This window comes from Ursus americanus, chromosome 14 (assembly GCF_024610735.1).
Source record: "Ursus americanus isolate L20-20 chromosome 14, mUrsAme1.1.p, whole genome shotgun sequence".
Taxonomy (NCBI): domain Eukaryota; kingdom Metazoa; phylum Chordata; class Mammalia; order Carnivora; family Ursidae; genus Ursus; species Ursus americanus.
The window spans coordinates 72,461,348-72,481,086 of NC_142140.1; the positions used below are offsets into that span (position 1 = coordinate 72,461,348).

The following is a 19,739-nucleotide window of genomic DNA, read 5'->3' on the forward strand; positions in this document are numbered from 1 at the left end:
GAGAGAAAGAGAGAGAGAGGGAGAGAGACGGAGAGAGAGAGTAGGGGGGAGGAGCACGGAGGAGAAAGCAGGAGATGGGAGAAGCCAAACAGAGCACAAGATGGGGAGGAGAGAGATGCTATTAAAGAGGGGGAAATGATGTATGTATACGAGTGTGCATGCCTGGTGTGCAAAGAGAAAGGGTTCCATGGGAATGATGTACAAGCCAGGGTCTGTGTGCACATATGCACCCGTGCAGATCCCGCCCTGCATGCACACGTGTGAGTGTGCACGCACCTGTGCACCTGCAAACACCACGCGTGTCAGGACATGCATTTTGCATGCTCGTGCGCCGGCGCCTGAGCTTGTGGACCCGGCCGTGTGCACGCGGGTGTGCAAGATTCCCTTGCCTGTGTGAGCGCTGGCCGTGCACCTGTGTGTGCGCGTGTCCCTGGAGGACATGCCTCTGTGTGTGTGTGTCTGTGTGTGCGCGCGCGCGCCCCATTGCGCAAGTGGCTGGCGGTGTGTGTGTGGGGGGCGGCCCGGGGCTGGGGGCGCTCTGGGCCAGGCTAGGGCCCGGGTGGGCGGGGGCAGCGGCGGCGCGGCGCGGGGCGGGCGTGCTCTCGGGCGGAGAGTTACAGGAGTTGCCGAGCCGGGTTCTGGTGGCAGCGGGGCGCGGAGCTGGGTGCGCGCCGAGCCTCTGCCTCCAGCCGCCTCCTCGCCCTCCATTCCTCTCTACCCGCCTTCCCCGGGCCTTGCCGCTGCCACCGCCTCCCTGGGAACGGTAGCCGGGGGCGAGGGGCTGGCGCGGCCGGAGCGGGCGGGGAGGCGCGGGGCGCCGGGGCGTATAGGGGAGCGCGCCCGGCCCTGCCCGGGATCAGATAACAGCCGGCGGGGGAGGGGGTGGGCCGGCCGCTCTCCCAGCCGGACGGAGGGACGGACGCCAGCCGCGCCGGCCAGAGCTAGCGCCCCGCGGCCGGGGGCGCCGTCCAGGCGCGCGCCCCCGACCCGCGGCTGAACTGGGGAGATCGGCGTCCCAGACCCACGCGCCCCTCGGCATGGAGCGCCCCCGGGGGCTGCCCTGAGGCGGCGGCGGCGATGCAGCCAGCGCGGCGGCTGCCGGGGCCAGGAACGGCCGCCCGGAGCTCGGAGGACGCGGAGCGCGCCGCGCCCGGGGCGCTGACCGAGGTAAGTGCGCGGCCGCCGGGCGCCCGGCCCCCCGGGGGCCCGACTCCAGCTCCCCGGAGGCCTCTCCCCGGCCCGAAGCGAGCACGAGGTGGTGCTGCAACAGGGAAGGTGGGGCGGGAGGTTTTTTTCTTCCTCTGGCTTTCTGTTTTTTTTTTTTCCTCCCTTGGTGAGCCATCGGAGGAAATGCTGACTGCGAGCTTTTCTTCCCCAGCCATGTCTCCGGCTCCTGCCACCGGGGAACTTTGCTCCTCGCTAACCTTCGTCCTGGGGGCGCTCCGGGAAACTTTGAGGCGCCCTCGGCCCCCCTCTGGCTGACTAGCACATGGGGGCTCGGGAGGGAGCGTGGGGAGGCACTTTGGCGCGGGGCATCAGTCCTACGCGTGACCTTCCCTGAGACCCCGGGATGAGAGTGGGGGTGCAGAGGGGGGCGCAGCCTACGAGCGCCCCGAAAATGCCCCCAGGCCCCAGATCTCCGGGTCCTTGGAGCCTTTTCTCTTTCCCACCTCCTGTGCTCTAATGGAGTAAAAATATTCTGGAAATGGTGTTTTCTGCTAGCCAGCGAGCCGGCAACTCCAGCCGCACCTTTTTGCCTTTAGAAGTCGGCCTTGATCGCGGAGGGGCTGACCCCTCCACTGAGAAGCCCCCAGGGTTTCAGGGCAGGACTCCCCCCTACGTGCTCACCTCTGCTCTGGATGCCCTGTGGGGAAGTCGGGTAGGGAGCCAGGGGGTTCGGTGGAGTGGCACCTGGGGTGGGGATCTGCTGGGGGGGGGGTGAGGGTTCAGATGGGAGTTGAGGCCCCAGCGCATGTCTGTGCTGTCTGTTCTGACCGAGTGTGCACTGGTCATGTGAATATTTTAAAACCTGTGTTTGAAATGGGAGGTCACAGCAAAGTGTTTCTTTGGAGATGGTCTTCTGTTCTGGGAGGTTCTCCTGCCTCCTCACAGCCAGGAGTTGCTGGGACTTGGGGCCACCCTGTTACCCATTTCCGAGGGGGTGTACCCGTCTAGGAGCACTGCACGGCCTGTGACTGTTTCTACTTTATCCTTTGCTCCCTCTGCCCAGGTGGGAGCCCTGGGATAAAAAGCCGGGGACCCCCTGGCCCCCATATCCACCTTCCGGAACCCAGGTTCACAGGCTCCGTCTCCCAGGAGCGTGGAGGCGCCCACATGCCGCCGCTGAAATCAGCAGCCGCCTCCTCGAGGGTAGAACCCAGAAGGCGTTAGCCTCCGGCCTACCCCTCACTCCTCCCTGAGGTGCCAAAGCAAGGCCCCTCCAGCTACCTAGCTGCGACCCCAGGCTCACTTTGTGCTGGGTTGCTTTTTGGTGGCCCCTCGCTGGAGCCTCCTCTGTGGGCCGCTGCCAGAGGGCCCGAGAAGGCCAGGGAGAAGATCCCAGCCCTGGGCCCACGGGAGGCTTGTGGTCATTTATTTTGGTGGAATACACTCTCCTCTGTTCTGAGAAAATCACCTCTGTCCTCACTCCGGGACCCCAGAGAGAATCCTCAGAGAAGTCTGCCGTCGGGTTTCTGGTGGTCCCTTCCCTCCAGCCAGGGGACTGGAGGTCGGCCAGCTCAAAGAAGGGGACCTTGGAAGGGCTCCCTTCAGGTGGGGTCAAGACTCCTCAGGGAGAGTAGGGGGCCAAGGGGAGACCTTGCTTCAGCACTCCCGGGGACCAGCACGGGTGCTCCTGTGTGCCAGGCAGCAGCCAAGATCTCCCTTCTCCGCGGGGCGCCGCTGAATAGGGGGTACTCTGTAAATGCTAGGGGTTGGCACAGTGCTGACTTTATTGGCCTGTCCCTGGACCCCCCTCCCCACTGCACCCAGCTGCCACATCAGACTGCCTGAGGGCTTCCAGGTGGCTCAGGAGGGAGATGGGATGCGGGTCGGTGCCTGGTGGAGGGATGTTCAGTGCGCTGTGCTGTGCTGGGAGGAAGATACTCCCAGAGAGGGCCAGGGTCTTGCCCAAAGCCACACAGCGAGTCCGGGGTTTGAGCAGACCCCTCCATCTTGCTCTTCGCAAGCCAGGGGGCTGCCCCTGTCAGGCCTCTTGACCCAGGGCCACAGTGTCTTCCCGAAGCCGAACAGGGGAACACTGGTGACCCTGCGGCAGGGAAATAGTGGGGACAGCAGTGAGGAGAGGAGTAACAGTACCGGCGACAGCAGTGCCCTGCGGTTATGCAGTGCTGGGCCTGACTCCGCCTGCGGGCGCTCTCCTCCGGCCCGGCCAGCCCTCCGGTGCCCCGGGCCACGGTTGGCAGCACCAGGCATGGCACCCGGAGGCCTTGGCGCATGTCTGGGGCAGAAGCAACTGTGTCGTCACTCCTGGCAACCTCTGTGGCCCTCGCCCAGCCCCGGGCTGCAGGCTGCCGGTGCCCCCTCGGAGCCCACCTGATGCCCACTCTTAGTCTTGCTGCTCCCAGGCCTGGCTCGGGGCCGGACCTGCCTTCTGACAGGTGCACCTGGTGTGTGTTGCTGGGCCCCCGCCAGGGCTTCGCCATGAGTGACACATGGGCACACCTGCCCCTCCCCTGGGGCCTGCAACTGGAGCCCTGCCACAGGCTGGCACCGAGAGGAGGCCGAGAGGGAGGTGGCTCGGGGGCAGCAGGAGGGATGGAGGCTGGGCCGGCGCACGAAGGTGTGGTGGGTGTGGGCTCAGTCCCACAGGCCGGCTGCGCCGGGGCTGCGGGCTGCGTGATAGGAAGACAGCACAGGCCGAAGATGAAAGAAAGCAAGCCGGCTGGAAACTGGGCCGCAGGCAGGGCACGGAGGTTGGAAGCTTCAGAGGAGCCCTGGGGGTGGGGTGGGGTGGGGGGTGGTGCTGGGCTGAGGCCGGCGGATTTTCCAGAGGAGCTGGGGCCGCAGGCGGGACCGGAGCCCTCGCTGGGCACTGGCTGAGGGCCCAGCACTCTGCCACCTGATTTAATTTCCTAATGGTCTGCCAGTCAGAGGGAGGCATTAGCTCCATTGTACAGACGGGAGATGTGAGGCCCAGGGACGCACCGGGAGGGACTGGAACCCATGTCCCTCACATCCTGAGCCCTGGTGCTCTCCCAGGGACAGAGCTGCACCTTCCTTCACTCCAGAAACCCTGCCCGGCTGTGTCCGTGTGCCCGGCTGGCCGCGCGTTGCCCGCCTGCCGTCCCCGTGGCCTGGGATGTCTCCCGCTGTCTCCCTGGCACCCGGTGAAGGCCCGGGCCTGCAGTAGGTGCTTAGGAAGTGCTCGGCGGGTCTGTGTGTGGGCTGCTTTCTCTGGCCGCAGAGGCCGCAGTGGGAACTCGGTGGTGCCGTGAGCTCTGGCAGGCCGCGAGCTCTGGACGGGGAGACACTGGCAGCCTCAGCGGAGGCCCCAGTGCGGCCGCTGGCATACAGAAGGTGCTTAATAAACTGGTGTTGAATAGATGGAGACCCGGCCCCTTCCCTCGAGAATCGCACTGTTTGGGAGGAGGCTTTGGGGCAGACAGCCAAGGTGAGTGAGGCCTGCGGTGTGACTGTGGCTGAGTCACTTCTCTTAGTGTTCAGTTTATCATCTGTGAAGTGGGATCAAACCCTCAGCTGGGGAGGCTCCTGACAACACTTGGGAGGGGAGAGTAGGAATGGGAGCTTCTGGGTGGAGGGGCGATCTGAGCGGAAATAGGGGTGTGGAAAGGGGACTCCATGAAGAAGGGGAATGTGAGCATTTGTGGTGCCAGAGCCTTGGGATTCTGTCATTCCAGGGCAGCCTTTCCTTGGACATGTGGGGAAACTGAGGCCCCGGGAGGGCTGCAGCAGGAGAGGGCCTCAGACGCAGGCCTTCTGCTCCTGCCGTGTACCCCTCCCCCTTCCTCTCCCCCCACCCCCACCCATGTGCCACAGTTCAGGTCTCCCTGCTGTCTGCGGAAGTGGCAGCTTCGGAAGCAGTGTGAGGCCGAGGGGACCTTGGGGACCCCTGGGCCAGCGCCCACATTGGCCTTCAGCCCTGTAACACCACACGGAGTGCCGTTTGCACAGCCAGGTAGAAGGGGGAGCCTCCGCAGTGATCCCAGGGGCAGGTCTGCCCTGGCCCAGCATTAATGCTCTCCCAGAGCCAGTGCGAGCAGCCTCCTGGCTCCTGCCAGGGACCCGTCCCCTTCAACCAGGTTAGACTGAGCTCTCCCACCCCCTTGGGCAGCTAGCTGCAGCCTCCCCCGTCCTTCCCTCACCTGTGGTCTGGATCTCTTTGGAGGACTCAGGCTTGGAGAGGAGCTAGAGAACACAGACTTAAGGCTTCAGAGTGGCCATGGCTTCTTGAACACCTACTGTGTGCTTGACACAGTCTGGGTGCTTTTGGCTGCGCCTTGGGCTTGGGATCCTCCCGTGGTCCTTTCCCTCCAGGCCCCAGCTCAGAATAAAAGCCGCACTCGTCTCTGTGGTCCACAGGACCCCGCACAGTCTGGTCTTCAGTACTGCCCTGTCTTCCCACCATGGCCTTCCTCTCCTCAAGCCACCTGCCTTTCTCCTTGCTGCGCCTCCAACATGTGAGGCCTGCTCCTGCCCCAGGGCCTTTGCACTTGCCGCTCCCTCTGCTTACAACACTCTTCCCCAGATCTCCATACAGCTTCCTCCCTCACTGCCTTCAGGTCCTGTCCAAATGCCACCTCCTCCATGAGGCCTCTCCTGGATAACACCGTGGCCTCCCTCTACCCACATTCCGTCTCCTGCTTTTTTGCTCTGCAGAACGTAATGCCACCTGCCACATTATGTTTTAGTTGCTTCTCTTGCGTACTGTCTGTCTCCCCCACTGGGATGGAAGCTGAAGTGCAGAGTTTTGGGTTCAGTTTGTTCGCGGCCGTGTCCCCAGTGCCTCCCGCAGCACTCGGAGTGGTAGGTGCTCAGCAAACACGTGGGGAATGAATGCGTTGGTTCAGCCAAGCATGGTGCTTGATATACCGTGGGTGCTCCGTAGCAGTGGTCGCCGGAATTATTGTCCCATTCTGCAGATAAGGAAACCGAGCCTCGGAGAGGTGACATCACTGGCCCGGAATCGTGGGGCTTGCGGGGGGGCAGAGCCAGCTTTCAGACCTTTTCTCTGAGCCCTTGGCCTGCCATCTGTCTTCGTGAGGGGGAGGGAGTTGTCTTGTATTTTGGGCCCCGACTCCGCATTGAGCTCTTTTTGTCTGACCCTTGCCATGTCCCAGGGCCTGGGCTTGTTTCCAGCCTAGGATGTCTCCCACCCCAACCCCGTGTGAGGGCCAGAAGCCATTCCCACTGCAGATGTAGGCAAACTGGGGTGCAGAGAGTAAGGGCCACTCGGTCCCGCGCTTCTCTTCTCGTTGCTGCATCTTCGTGCCTTCCTTCCGTAAGATGTGTGGCGCCCGGCTGCAGGGGCTGGGCGCGGCCGGGGGCACGGTGTCTCCACTCCTTGCCCACTGAGGCATTTGCACACGCCCGTTGGCCGTTCGTGTTTTGCGTCAGTGAGTTTCACCTCCTTTGCCCCGTCTCTGTTTTTCAGCACAACACCCAGGTTTAATTTTTTTTTTTTTTTTTTATGTTTTAAGATTTGCCGCTTTCAACTTTAGCAGCTTCCCGGGTGTAAAAAGAAGCTACAGGCATTGTAGTTGGCACAGCACAGCCCCTTCCGTTCCCTCGGATCGTCCCATCACCTCTCCCAAGCTCGGGCTTACACCCCTTCTGGGGACGAGCAGACCGGTTCCGAGGGGCCGGGCCTCGGCCAGGCTGCTTGGCTCCACCAGGGCCAGATGTGCCCAGGCCGGGGCCCCGTCTCCGCCAGCCCACCCTCTGGGACAGAAAACGGATCAGGTCCAATGAGCCGCAGAGCTGTCTCGAGATTGCCTGTGACTGTCCCCAGCCTCTGACCTGCCCCCGCCGTGCGAGTGGGTGTCCTAGGGAAAGGGTGCAGTAGGACATCCCCGCCGTGGGGGTGGGCCAGCTGAGGCTCAGAGGGGGACAGCCCCAGCCGGAGGTGCAACGGCTCCTTAGAAGCAAGGTGGGGGGTAGTGGTCGAGCTTCTCTGTCCCCCGAAGCCTCCTTGCAGCTGTTTGGAGGCTGACTTAGGAGAGCTGGGCCGGGAGGAGGGAGCGTGTGGAGATGGGGAGGTGCTGAGCTGTGTGTGAGTGCGTGTGCGTGCGTGTGTCTGATGGAGAGGCTGAGGGCAAGAGAGGTCAGGGAGGGGCTCTGCAGCCCCCACCTCCTGCCCAGCTCCCTCTCCTTCCAGCTGCAGCCCGAGCCCCCCGAGCTGGCGGCTCCAGCCCTGCAATTCTCCAGCACTTAAAGCAAAAATAAATCAGTGCCAGCAGCTGGCGTTCGGGGTGGTAGCGGCCGCCTCCCTCCTGCCCCCGACCCTGTGCCTCTGGGCTCTTGGTGTCGGGCCAAGGCCAGGCTGGGCTTCCACGCAGGCCTGTGGGGACCTGATGAGGACTGGCGAGGCCCGAGGGGAGCTGGCCCCATCCCTTCACGGGACGAGCCTGGCAAGGCGCAGAGAGCGAGGGGCCTCTCCGGGTCACATGGAGGGCAGAAGTGGAGGTGCTGTCGGGGTTCTGGAGGTGCGGGGCTCTGGGGGCAGGTGGGGAGCTCAAAAACGGGGCCTCGTGGAGCCAGGGTGTGGAAGGTCCGGGAATGCCCCGTACAGTCCACCCTGAGGACCAGCCCCTGGCGCCCCTGTCCTCGCCGGCCCTTCCCTTCTGCGAGGGGTCTCGCGGGTCGGGCGTGGGCTCGGCCAGGCAGTCTCCGAGCCACTCAGGCCGGCCGCACCACGCTCTAGAGCGAGTGCGGCATGCTGGGCCCCGTGCCCGGGACGGCGGCGATGTCTGGGTGGGCGGAAGAGCGTGAAAGGAACAAGCGAGCAAATAACGCAGCGTAGACTTTGTCATATTTGTCCACTAATCGTTTAATTACCTGAGTGTTAGACGCTCGTGGTGAAGTTTGCGAGCCGCGTAAGCGTGGAAAGTGAGTTTCTCCTTCTCAAACCCTGTCTCCACCTCACCCCAGCCCGAAGCTTTATGTTCTCGAGGTGACCATTATTGGAGAACTTTCTGGATTGTCTGAGTGCTTACGCAAACACGCGAAGGTAGTTATATAAACATGCCGACATCTATAGTTCCCTTTCTCCTTTCTTCCTTTCTTGCTTTCTGTTTTTTTCCCGTGGGATCATTCCCTAGCTGCTGCCCCAGCTCTCCAGACCCAGGGATTTCGTCCTCTCGCCTTTGATGGCCATTGGGTTGAGGGCTGAGTCACAGAGTCCCCAGATCACAGTCTTAGCCGTGGAGTCTTTGAACGCACAGAGCCACCCGAGTGCATGGGTCACGGATTCTTTGAGTTGTGAAGTTGTAGCTTCTCCGAGACCGGGAGCCCAGAATTGCAGAACTGGTGCATTTTCGCCCTGGGAGAGGTGCCGAATCCTCGATGGGGTAGCTCCTTCCTCAGAACTCTCTGGGAGCACTGGGAGAATCCAGATCTCCTGGCTCCATCCCCAGAAAGCCTGGCTCGGAGGGTCTGGGGGGAAGCCTGGGAATCTGCACCCTTCCGTCTCCCCGGTGGCCCAGCCCCCAGCCCAGCCCCCCACGGGGAAGTCACCGTGCTGCAGTGGAGCTCCCGGACCCGGCGTAGACCCCACCGCTCGGGTCTCAGGGAGCGCGGCGCCCACCCAGCTGTCGCTCAGCACAGCCTGAACACCGCAGGGAAGTGCTTGCAGCCATCACCTGAGTCTTCATGGTCCTCACGGGGCGGGGGGGGGGGGGGGAAGGGCCGCTGTCTGGGGAATCGGTCACCCCTGGTTCCTGTCTGAGCTGCTCCGTCTCAGGTGTCCACCACCTGCTTGGCCAGCCCTGCCGTTCCCATAACCCGGCTTGAGCCGCATCTGAAGGACAGCGCCCGCCTTGTTCCACCGGGGGCCGCTGGCGGGGAGGATCTGTGAGCCTAAGTCCGAGAGAGGCGAATCACCCCTGCTGCTCTTCTGCCCCAAGCCTCAGTTTCCCCATTTACAGAGTGGGCATGAATAGTATGCCCACATCTGGACATCCACTTTCTCACCCCCTCTTGGCTTTGGCTCTGCGGTCAAGGCAGGGCAGGCAGCTTCCTCCCTCTCTCTGCTCCCCTGCCTTCTGCCATTCGGGCCGGACGCTCAGCCATGCCCATTTTCTTGGCCTGCTGAGCTGCAAGCTGTCGGCAGCACCTGCCTGGCTGGGGCGGCCAGGCCCCCCTCCTGGGCCCTGGGAGCCTTCAAGACCACTGGAGGGGGTGCCCCCAGCAGTCCGTGGGGGAGCTGCAGAGCGGTCCTGCCCCTCCCTGGGGGCGGCGTAGGGAGGAGACCCTGGCCGCCCTCTTCCTTGCCCCTGCTGACCCTGGCAGCCACAGCTTCATGGGCACCTGTGGGGCCTGGCCCTTCTCCTGCAGCAGGTGCTCTGGCCCTGAAGCTCCAGGGCCAGGTGACCAGGCTTCGGGCCCCGTCCTGACTCAGCACCTTTTCTGGTGGTCGCAGGGCCAGCTGTGGCTGGACGGGCTCCTGGGGTCCTCTGGAGCTGTGACCCGAGCCAGTGGTCTCAGTTTCCTCATCTGTGACATGGGAACAGCAGGGGAAATGGGGTGAATGAATCCATACACTTGAAATTGTGTCTGGGTTGTGGAAGGAACGCAGTGGCGGCGGTCCAAGGGGGACAGTCGGCCAGGTCTGGAAAAGAAAACAGACACAGGGACAGTGGGGAGCAAAGTGCACCCTGTATTGGTTTCCCCGTGATGCCCGTAACGGGTCAAAATAACACCGATGTATTATACGCCAATTCTGGAGGCGACGGTCTGACATCGAGATATCGGCGAGTTGCTTCCTACCAGGGGCTCCGAGGGAGAATTCTTCTAGGCCTCTCGCAGCTTCTGTAGCCTCTAGCAAGCCTCGGTGTTCTGTGCCTTTTAGACACATCCCTCCGATCGCTGCCTGGGTCTGGTCTTATCATGTCTTCTCTTCTAAAGACACTTGTCATTGGATTTAGGGCCCGTCCTAATCTAGAATGATCTTATTTCCAGATCCTTAATTTAATTATATTTGCAAAAATTCTCTAAAGAAGGTCACATTCACAGGTTCTGGGTGGACTTATCTTTCGGGGGGGCTGTCATTCAACCCACTACACACGGTCAACCAGGATACGCTGTCCTGTATCTTGACTTTTTCTTTTTTAAGAAAAATACTCTAGTTAAGCGGTGCGTTTTGGAGTCCTAGAGCATTGGGGTTATAGGCTTGGTCTCTGCTACTTACCAGCTGTGATTTTATTCGACTGTTCTGTGTCTCAGTTTGCTCACCTGCAAAATGGGGATATTAATGGTCCTTCCTGCCATCAGGCTGTTGGGAGCAATCAGAGGAAACATGCAGCCCCGGGATGGGGTAGGTGCGATAGATGAGGCCGTTTGTTACTGCATCAGTCAGTGAAATGGTTATGAAATCTAGCTGGCATTTCCCCACGTGAGGCCGAATTTCCATGTTGTTAGCCTGCCTCATTCTGACGTGCATCTTTCTCCGCCCCAGGCTGTTACTGCCAGAGCGAAACCCAGATATTTAGGTCCTCACGCCTGGGTTGTCCAAAAGTTCCAGAAATGGTCCTGTGGGGTCCCAGGGCCTGTGCCTCTGTGACTTTGAGAGCTGTCACTGCTGTGCCCTCCACCGAGTCATCCCAGTGCCCCCAGGTCTCAGTAGAGTTAAGGGTGCCTGCCCCCCCGTGCCATGGCCACCAGTGTCGCCTGTCACCCAGACCCTGCCGGTCCTGCTTGTGAAGACTGGTGCTTCCGCCTCAGCTGTTTTATTTGTCTCTTGCTTGTTCGAGAGCCAGGTGGAGTGGCTTTGCACGTCAAAACACCTCCCTGTAGTTTTTCTGGGCGCTCCTGCAAAGAGGTTCTATTCCAGCCCTTCCTCCTCCCCCAGCTGAGGTGCCTGGGAGTCAGGGGGGTGCCCCTGCCGTGTGAGGAGCTTTTCTCATCCCCGAGGCTCTTCAGGGCTAACCCCACGGACAGGAGGAAGCCTCACTGAGGCTCAGAGAGGCCATGCGGCAGCCCCTCGTGGCTCTGACAGCCCAGTCTGTGCCTGGAGCCCGAGGGGGGCTCCCCAGGGTCCCCACCTCCCGAGAGCTTGAAGTGGCTGGAGGGAGGGGGCTGCGTTTTATTCTTGCCACTCCCCCCCTCCAGGCCACCAGGAAGTGTCCCTGTGGAGATGGCCCAGGCACTGCTGGACCGCTGCAGTGCCTGGCCTCATGCCAAGTGGCCTGCAGAGCCTGGGTGTCCTCAGCCCCCTCTCATGGCTTCTGGTGGCCATAGAATCGTCTGGGGGCTTTAGCAAAACGCCTGCGCTGGTGGTGAAAAGAGCTCATGCTGTCACCGGTGTCTTTATTTCCCAGGAAGTGGCCTGACGTGTCACTGAGACTTGGCACCCAGAAATCCTGATGCAAATGACTGTTTACCCCGTGTCTTCTGGTGCTGGGCGCTGTGCTCAGTGCTTTCCCGAAGATTATCTCATTTAATTCGCAAAGTGTCCTGGCCAGGCGGGGGGAGTAGGGCTGGAGAGATGAGCCACTGAGGGACGTAGAGGGCCAAACTGCATGTGCACCCAGACCGAGAAGTCCTATGAGTGCGCCTCAGTTTCTCTCCAAGGGCATGAAGTCTTTTCGGGATGCCACAGGCCCTCCGTTCTCCCCTGGGGGGCAGAGATGCCCTGGGCCGAGGGTCCAGAAAATGCCATGTTGGGCATGAGCCAGGTTGGCCTGGCTTCACATGGGGCTGTCCCTGTCTGCTAGCTGTGTGTCTTGAGGCAAGCAGCTTCACCTCTCTGAGCCTCAGTCCTTTGCTCTGAGAAATGGGACTAAGTCTACCCCGTTTAAACTGTGATTGTGTGTACCAAGTTTTAGAACTGTTCCAGAGTTTTAGATGATAGAGGGTTCTCAGAGTTCTGTCCATTTTGCACGTGGAGAAATTGGGGCCCCAAGAGGGAGAAGGACTGGCAGAGCTGACGCTCACACTGAATGACCTGCTGCCGTCTATCCCCTGTGACCTCAGCCACAGAACACGGAGCTGTTAGCCCCACGAGACTAGAATAGAAAGATCATTGCTTGAGCACCTACTGTGTGTTGAGGGGCTCACGCGGGGGAAAGATTTAGGTCAAGGGTTCGCTAAAGCTCTCAGGGTGGGGTTTCCTCCCCTTTATTGGTTTCTTAGAGAGAGACGGGGCTTCCCGTCTGCTTACCGGCCCCATAGCCCTGCGGCGCCCCCTCCCGCCCCCGCCGCTCAGGGCTGAGTCTTGTGCATCTGTGGGTGTGGAGGCTTTGCGCACCAGGCTGTCTGCAGACCCCGCCGTAAATATTGTTTGATGCCCCAGGATGTGATAGCAGCGGCTTTGCCACTTGTGCAGATGAAGGGAGCTGTTCATCACTCATTCATTCATTCGCTCATTCATTTAACTGTGGATTGAAAGTGCAATTAACCCATGTGGCCTGGGTAGATGTTTCTGCAGAGTGGAGCAGGCACCCCAGGGAGGGGTCTCTAGCCCCCGGCCCCACAAGAGGCGGCTGCAGCACCAGGGCCGTCCACAGTACCAGGGCCGTCCACAGTGAGTTTCCAGCCGGTGGAGACTCCAGAGAGCCCTTCAGAGCCATCCCTGGGGCCCTAGGCAGGGCGAGGGCCGAGAGGTCTCTTGCCACCTGTCGCCTGGGCCCGCCCCCAACCTTCCTAGACATACAGGGAGAGAGACTGAAAGGACACAAAGCCCTGAGTCCAGCTTCAGCCCTCTGTTGCTTGGGGTGACCGATTAGTCTCACAGGCCCCTCTCACTCCAGGTCCTGCTTCTGAGCTTGGGCTGCTGGGCCCAGACTATCCCCATCCTCTCTGCTCCAGAACCTTTCTCCTCAGTTCTGGGACCCTGCCTTCCACTTCTAGGTCCTAGAGCCTTAGCTGATAGCGTGGCTTCCTCTTTCACTGAGAAAATCAAAGAAGAGAACTTCTCTCTGCTCCCCATGCAGCTACCCATGTCCTGGCCCCGCGTCCCTCCGCGAGCCCTCCTCTCTTTCCTGTGGATGGAACGTTACCCTGCCTTGTCCCCTCGGCCCCCACGCCGCTCAGCGACACAAGGTCATGACTGTGGCGAGTCTCCCTGTCTCCGCCAGACAGTTCTCTACACTGTGCACCTGCTTCTTGCAAAGGCAGTCATTATTGACCCCCCGTACGCCACCACGTTCTCCAAGTACCAGGACACTCCAGGGGACAAAACAGAGCCCTGACAACACCCATTCATGGTAAAAACTCTCAGCAAACTAGGAATAGAGGGGAACTTTCTTGACTTGATAAAGACTAGCTACAAAAAAACCTATAGCTAGCATCATGCTTAACAATGAGAAACTGTAAGCAGGGGCGCCTGGGTGGCTCAGTCGTTAAGTGTCTGCCTTCGGCTCAGGTTGTGATCCCAGCGGTCTGGGATCGAGCCCCACATCCAGCTCCCTGCTCAGCGGGAAGCCTGCTTCTCCCTCTCCCACTCCCCCTACTTGTGTTTCCTCTCTCGCTGCCTCTCTTTCTGTCAAATAAATAAAATCTTAAAAAAAAAAACCAAAACGGTAAGCTTTCCCACTAAGGTGAGGTGCAAAGCAAGGATGCCCCTCTCACCACTTCCTGCTGGCGTCGCACTGGAAGTCTCTGCTAATGTCATTCGGTGAGAAAAGGAAATAAAATATATACAAATTGGGAAGAAAGATAAAACTCGTTTGTTCACAGATGACGTGATTGTCTATTTAGAAAATCTGAAAGAGGGGCGCCTGGGTGGCACAGCGGTTAAGCGTCTGCCTTCGGCTCAGGGCGTGATCCCGGCGTTCTGGGATCGAGCCCCACATCAGGCTCCTCCGCCATGAGCCTGCTTCGTCCTCTCCCACTCCCCCTGCTTGTGTTCCCTCTCTCGCTGGCTGTCTCTCTCTCTGTCAAATAAATAAATAAAATCTTTAAAAAAAAAAAAGAAGAAAATCTGAAAGAATAGGGAAAAACTGGAACAAACAAGCAGTTTTAGCAGTGTGCAGGATACCAGGTTAATATACAAAGGTCAGTTGCTTTCTTATACACCAGCAACGAACAAGTGGAATTTGAGATTAAAAACACAATACCATTGGGGCGCCTGGGGGATCAGTCAGTTAAGTGTCTGACTCTTAATCTCAGTTCAGGCCTTGATCTCAGGGCCGTGAGGTCAACCCCCGCACTGGCCTTCAGGCTGGGTGTGGAGCCTACTTAAAAAAAAAAAAAAGAAAGAAAAGCAACACCCCCCCCACCACAATACCATTTATATCAGCCCCCCCCGGAATGAAGTATGTAGGTATAAGTCTAAGAACATATATACAAGATCTTTAACAGGGAAACTACAACACTCTGGTGAAGGAAAACAAAGAAGAAGAAAATAAATGGAGCTATAGTCCATGTCTCGATATTGTCAGGATGTCCATTCTCCCCCCTCTGATCTGTACATTCAGTGCCATCCCAGCGAAAACACCAACTTAATTTATGGATATCAACACACGGATTACAGTTATATGGAGAGGCGAAAGTCCCAGATGGGGCAGCGTGATACTGAAGCACGGCGTTGGGGGACTGACACTACATGACTTCCAGGCTTGCTGTAAAGCTACAGGGTTCGAGACAGTGTGGCATTGACTCAAGGCTGGACAAATGGATCAATGGAACAGAATACGGAACCCAGGAATAGACCCCCTATCAGCGATGTCAACCTGTCTTTGCAAGGAGCAAAGGCAATACAATGGAACAAAGATAGTCTTTTTAATAAATGGTGATGAAACAACTGGACATCCACAAGCAAAAAAAAAAATTGTATATATATATATGTATGAATCTAGACACAGCCCTTACACCCTTCACAAAAACGGACTCAAATTGGATCATAGATTTAAATGCCAAATACAAAACTATTAAACTCCGGGCAGATAACATAGGAGAAAACCTACATGACCTTGGGTCAGGTGATTCCCTGTTAGATACACCGTCCATGACACAATCCATGAAAGAAATGATCGACAGGCTGGACCTCCTTGAAAGTAAAAACTTACGCTCTGGGAAAGGCTGTCAAGAGAATTAGAAGACAAGCCAGGGACTGGGAAAAAAATATTTACAAAAGACACATTTGATAGAGGGCTGTTATCCAAAATATACAAAGGGGTCTTAGAACTCAACAATAGGAAACAAACAACCTAATGAAAAAATGGGCCAAAGACCTGAACAGACACGTCAGCAAAGAAGACACACGGATGGTAAGGAGACATCTGAAATGACACTCCGCAGCATAGGTCATCGGGGAATTGGAAGCAGAAACAACGAGATAGCCACTACACGCCTGTGCCGCTGGCCCAAATTCAGGACCCTGGCCACCCCCGACGCAGGTGAGGACAGGGAGAAACAGGAATGTGAGTATGGCTGGGAATGCAAAATGGCACAGTCCCTTTGGAAGACAGTTTGCCGGTTTCCTAAAGACTAAACACGCTGTTCCCACACCACACTTCTTGGTATTTACCCACCCGAGCTGAAGACTTGCTTCCACACAAAATCCTGCGCGGGTGTTCACAGCAGCGTTATTCATGATCCCAAGACTTGGAAGCAACCAAGATGTTCTTCCGTGGGTGAATGGTAAATAAAGTGGTCCGTCCGGACAATGGAATATTCTTCAGCAAGAAAGAGAAATGACCTCTCAAGCCATGAGAAGACATGGAGGAACGTGAAGGTCAGATCGCTGAGCGGAAGCAGCCAGTCGGAAAAAGCTACGTGCTGTGGGCTCCAACTCTACGGCTTTCTGGAAGACGCCAGTGGTTGCCTTCTCCAGGGTAGAGAAGGCGCGATGAGTAGGCTGAGCCCAGAGGATTTCTAGGCCAGTGAAACTATTCTGTGTGATACCATGAGGACGGACACATGTCATCACCCATCTGTCCAAACCCGTAGAAAGGGCAACGGCAAGACTCAGTGCGAAGGTACCCTGTGCACTCTGGGTGATTATGATGCGTCAGTGTAAGAGCGTCAGTTGTAACAAACGTCCCACTCTGGAGAGTGAGGTTCATGGTGGGGTGGCCGTGCGTGTGTGGCTACAGGGGGTAGATGGGAAATCGCTGTACCTTCCCCTCAATTTTGTCGTGAACCTAAAACTTCTCTAAAAAATCGTCTTGGGGGGCACCTGGGTGGCTCAGCCGTTAGGCGTCTGCCTTCAGCTCAGGTCATGACCCCAGGGTCCTGGGATCGAGCCCCACATCAGGCTTCTCGGCTGGGAGCCTGCTTCTTCCTCTCCCGCTCCCCCTGCTTGTGTTCCCTGTTGCGCTGGCTGTCTCTATCTCTGTTAAATAAATAAATAAAATCTTTAAAAATAAAAAAAATTAAAAATCATCTTGGAACACACTCTCGGAGGCCGAATCCCTTCCCTCACATGTCAGTGGGCAGCTGAGCGTCGACCACGGAACATACGAGAGGGAAGGGGACCTGCGATCAGAGAGCTTCCTGGAGTCAGGGAGGGGCCAGGAGGGAGTGAGAGAGAGGCCAAAGGCGGCTGGTGCTTCCCGGGTTCAAGGACCCGCGTGGAGAACAGGATGTCACAGCTGGAGCAGGGTGAGTAAGGCGGGGGCCTTGCGGATGGCCTGGAGGAGGCCACCAGAGTTCTGGTATTATTTCTGACGACAGCAAGTATTTCTTTCCTGCTCCCTGGGCCGTGGCCGTGGCCCCGCTGAGTGGGTGTGAGGACTTAGGCGTGCACCTGTCAGGCTTTGGTTGGGTTCAAATCTCTTTTGCGGGACTCCTCGAAAAACATTTTTTTTTTTGAGGCAAAATTCGCAGGACAGAAGATGAACCGTTGAAAGCGAACCGTTCAGTGGTATCTAGTACACTCTCACCGTTGTGCAGCTAGTCCCTCATCTTGTTCCAAAACATTCTCATCGCAAGAGGAAACCCCGTGCCCATTGAGTAATCGCTCCCCACCCCCCAGCCCTGGCAACCACGAATCTACTTTCCGTCTCTGTGTTTACTGACTCTGGACGTTTACGTACGCGGAATCAAACAAGCCTTCGTGTCTGCTTTCTTTCACTTGGCGAAATGTTTCTGACGTTCATCCACGTTGCCGGGCCGGTACTTGGTTCGGTTTGTGGCTGAACGATATTCCACTGATGAATGTAGCACATGTTTTGTGTCCTTTAGTGGCTGATGAGTGTTTGGGCTGTTGTGAGTCATGCGGCTGTGAACAGGTGTGCTTTGTATGAACCCTAGTTTTCAGTCCCCTTGGCTGTATACCTAGGGGTGGAATGGCTGGGTCGGATGGCAGCCCTGTGTTTAAGTTTCTAAGGTTATATTATCTTCCCATATTAAAAACCCCCTCTCTTGCCCCCCCCCCCCCCGGCTTCTGCTCATTTCTCTGCTCTCTGTAACCACAGAACTCCTCACAGGCTCCGCAGTTGCTTTCCCCAATTTCGCCTCTTGGCCTTTGTCCCTGATCTTTATACCTATGATGGCAGTGAAAACCGTTCAGGTCCGGGTCATCTGTGTCCCCCACGGTCCCCTCCAGTGTTTGTCCTGCTCACTTCAGCACCGTCTGGGTCCAGAGCCCTCGCTTCCCCCCGGGAAGGCCTGTATGGTTGCACACCCGCCCCAGCGCCTGGAAGTCCGCTTGCTGGGGTGCCCTCTCCTTCCGTCCACGGGCCTCAGCCGTCCCCTCGGTCAGCTCCCAGTTTCGTCTCCAGTCCAGGCCTGCCTTCTGTTTCCAGGCTTGGGCACCTCCGACTCTCCCACCTTCTCCTGACCTTCTGCCCCCTCCCCGCCCCCTCCGCAGGGTGCACCCTAGGTCTCCCAGCAGGGCTGGTGGTGGCGGGCAGGTGGGGAGGGCCGCCGCCGTGCTCCGGGCTCCTCATCTGAGCGGCAGGTGCAGGCATCTGGTCCCCGCCTCCTTGGGCTGTCCTTACGGTTTGTGGAGAGTGCCAGGTGTGCGGCGGGCACCGGGGCGTTCCGAGCAGCTTCCCATCCCCTCTTCCTGAGCTGCAGCAACTTCTGCAGGAAGCAGTCCAGGCATGCGACAGAGCTTTTCTGAGCCTCAGTTTCCCTGTAGAATAAAAAGCTACCCAGTAGAGGTCCTAGCAGGGTCCCGTGTCCAGGAGTTCCCACAAGCCTTGCACCCCGTAGGGACTCAGCCTGTGTCCCCTTGGGGGTCAGGGACATGTGTGTGCCCAGCAGTGCCCCGTCCGGCAGGCTAGGGCTCCCCAAGGAAGGGTGGTTTGGCCTGCTACATTGGGCATGGAAAGGCAGGCAGGAGATAGAGGCCGCCTCCCAATAGGAGCCCCCTCCGCCGGCCTCCCCCCTGGGCTGCAGCTGCTGAGACAGGAGGCACAGGCCCAGCTGATCGCCCACCCTCTAATCAGCCTGTCAGCACTGAGGATCCGGCAGGAGCCCCCCACCAGGGCTGTGCCTGGAGGCTGGGTTTGGAGGGGGTCCCAGCCACCTGGCTCCCCTCGGCCTGGGGATGCTGGTACTGTTGGGAGTGGGGGGTTTCGTGGACCCCTACCCTCCTCTCTGCTTTCCCTCCTCACAACCCAGGGTCGTCACGAGGTGAGGCCCAGGCCAGGGGCTCAGACTGCGGGGCCTGGGACCAGCACAGAGACAGGGTCGGGCTGTCCGAATGGCAGCTGCTATAGATGGGTTGTGACCCACAGTGATGGGGCCGCTTTGGGGGCAAGGGAGACAGACGTGGACGGTAGAGACGGGTGGAAAGCCCGAAGGTGGGTGTGGGGGTTGGAGATGGGGGCGCATGGCTGTCTGTGCTGTGGGTGTGCACAGGCCCTGACCGGGAGAGGGCGCATGCCCGAGTTTTGTAAGCAGGTGGGAGAGAGGTGTGTGCTGTGACCAGTAAGGAGGGTGTGACCTATGGCATGGGGGGGGGGGCGTGGGCGGGTGTGGGTAGTGTACCTGGGTTGGGCCCCCCGTTTCCCCATGCTCTGCCCTTAGTAACTTCTGCCCTTCTTGCCCAGCCCCCCACTCTCTGGGGAGGGGTGAGGCTGCCTCCAGGCCAAGGCTGGGCTTCTAAGTCATGTGTCTTTTAGTGTCTCCCGAGCCATACCTCTGGCACTGCTGCCCGCACTGTGGTCCCTGCGTCGCCCCGACTCCCAGGTTCTCTGGCTCACCTGTCGCCCACCCTCGAGCTGGAGGGCAAGTGCGGGCTCCCGGGTCTCTGGAAAGGACGTTTCTTGGAAGCTTCTCCTGCCTCAGAGCTTTACGGGTGTTGACACCTGGCTTTCATCAATCTGGTATTGGGGGCCTTTAATATCCTTCTGGGGGCCTGGGACTCCTGTCTGGGCTGACGTCACCGGCAGGTGGAGGCCTGAGCGGAGGGAGGCCAGCAGGTCCGGGGCCGTGAGGGCCCCTCCACCCTTTCCTTCAACAGCCAATTGCCAAGCGCCCACTCCGCGTCACGCGCCAGACTTGTCTCCCTGTCTCCACTTTACAGATGAGGCCACTGAGGCCCGGAATGCAAGTTCCGTCTCACAAGTGTGAAACCAGCCCCTGTACTCTAGTCCTCCTCTGTCCTGCCCCTGCACTGAGTACTGAGGGCCCTTCGTCGGCAGAAG

The 19,739-nt window shown here is 58.9% G+C and overlaps 1 protein-coding gene across 3 annotated transcripts in view; it reads left to right on the top strand.

The window, feature by feature from the left end:
* Nucleotides 1–588: 588 nt before the first annotated feature.
* Nucleotides 589–19,739, top strand: part of KCNJ12 (potassium inwardly rectifying channel subfamily J member 12) — a 43,910-nt gene continuing 24,759 nt past the window's right edge. For 2 of the 3 annotated variants that reach the window (XM_045778168.2, XM_087867716.1), the window contains exon 1: nt 589–1,167. The gene's annotated coding sequence lies outside the window, so the exon portion shown is untranslated. The remainder of the gene's footprint in view (nt 1,168–19,739) is intronic. The other variant, XM_045778166.2, reaches the window with a different exon arrangement.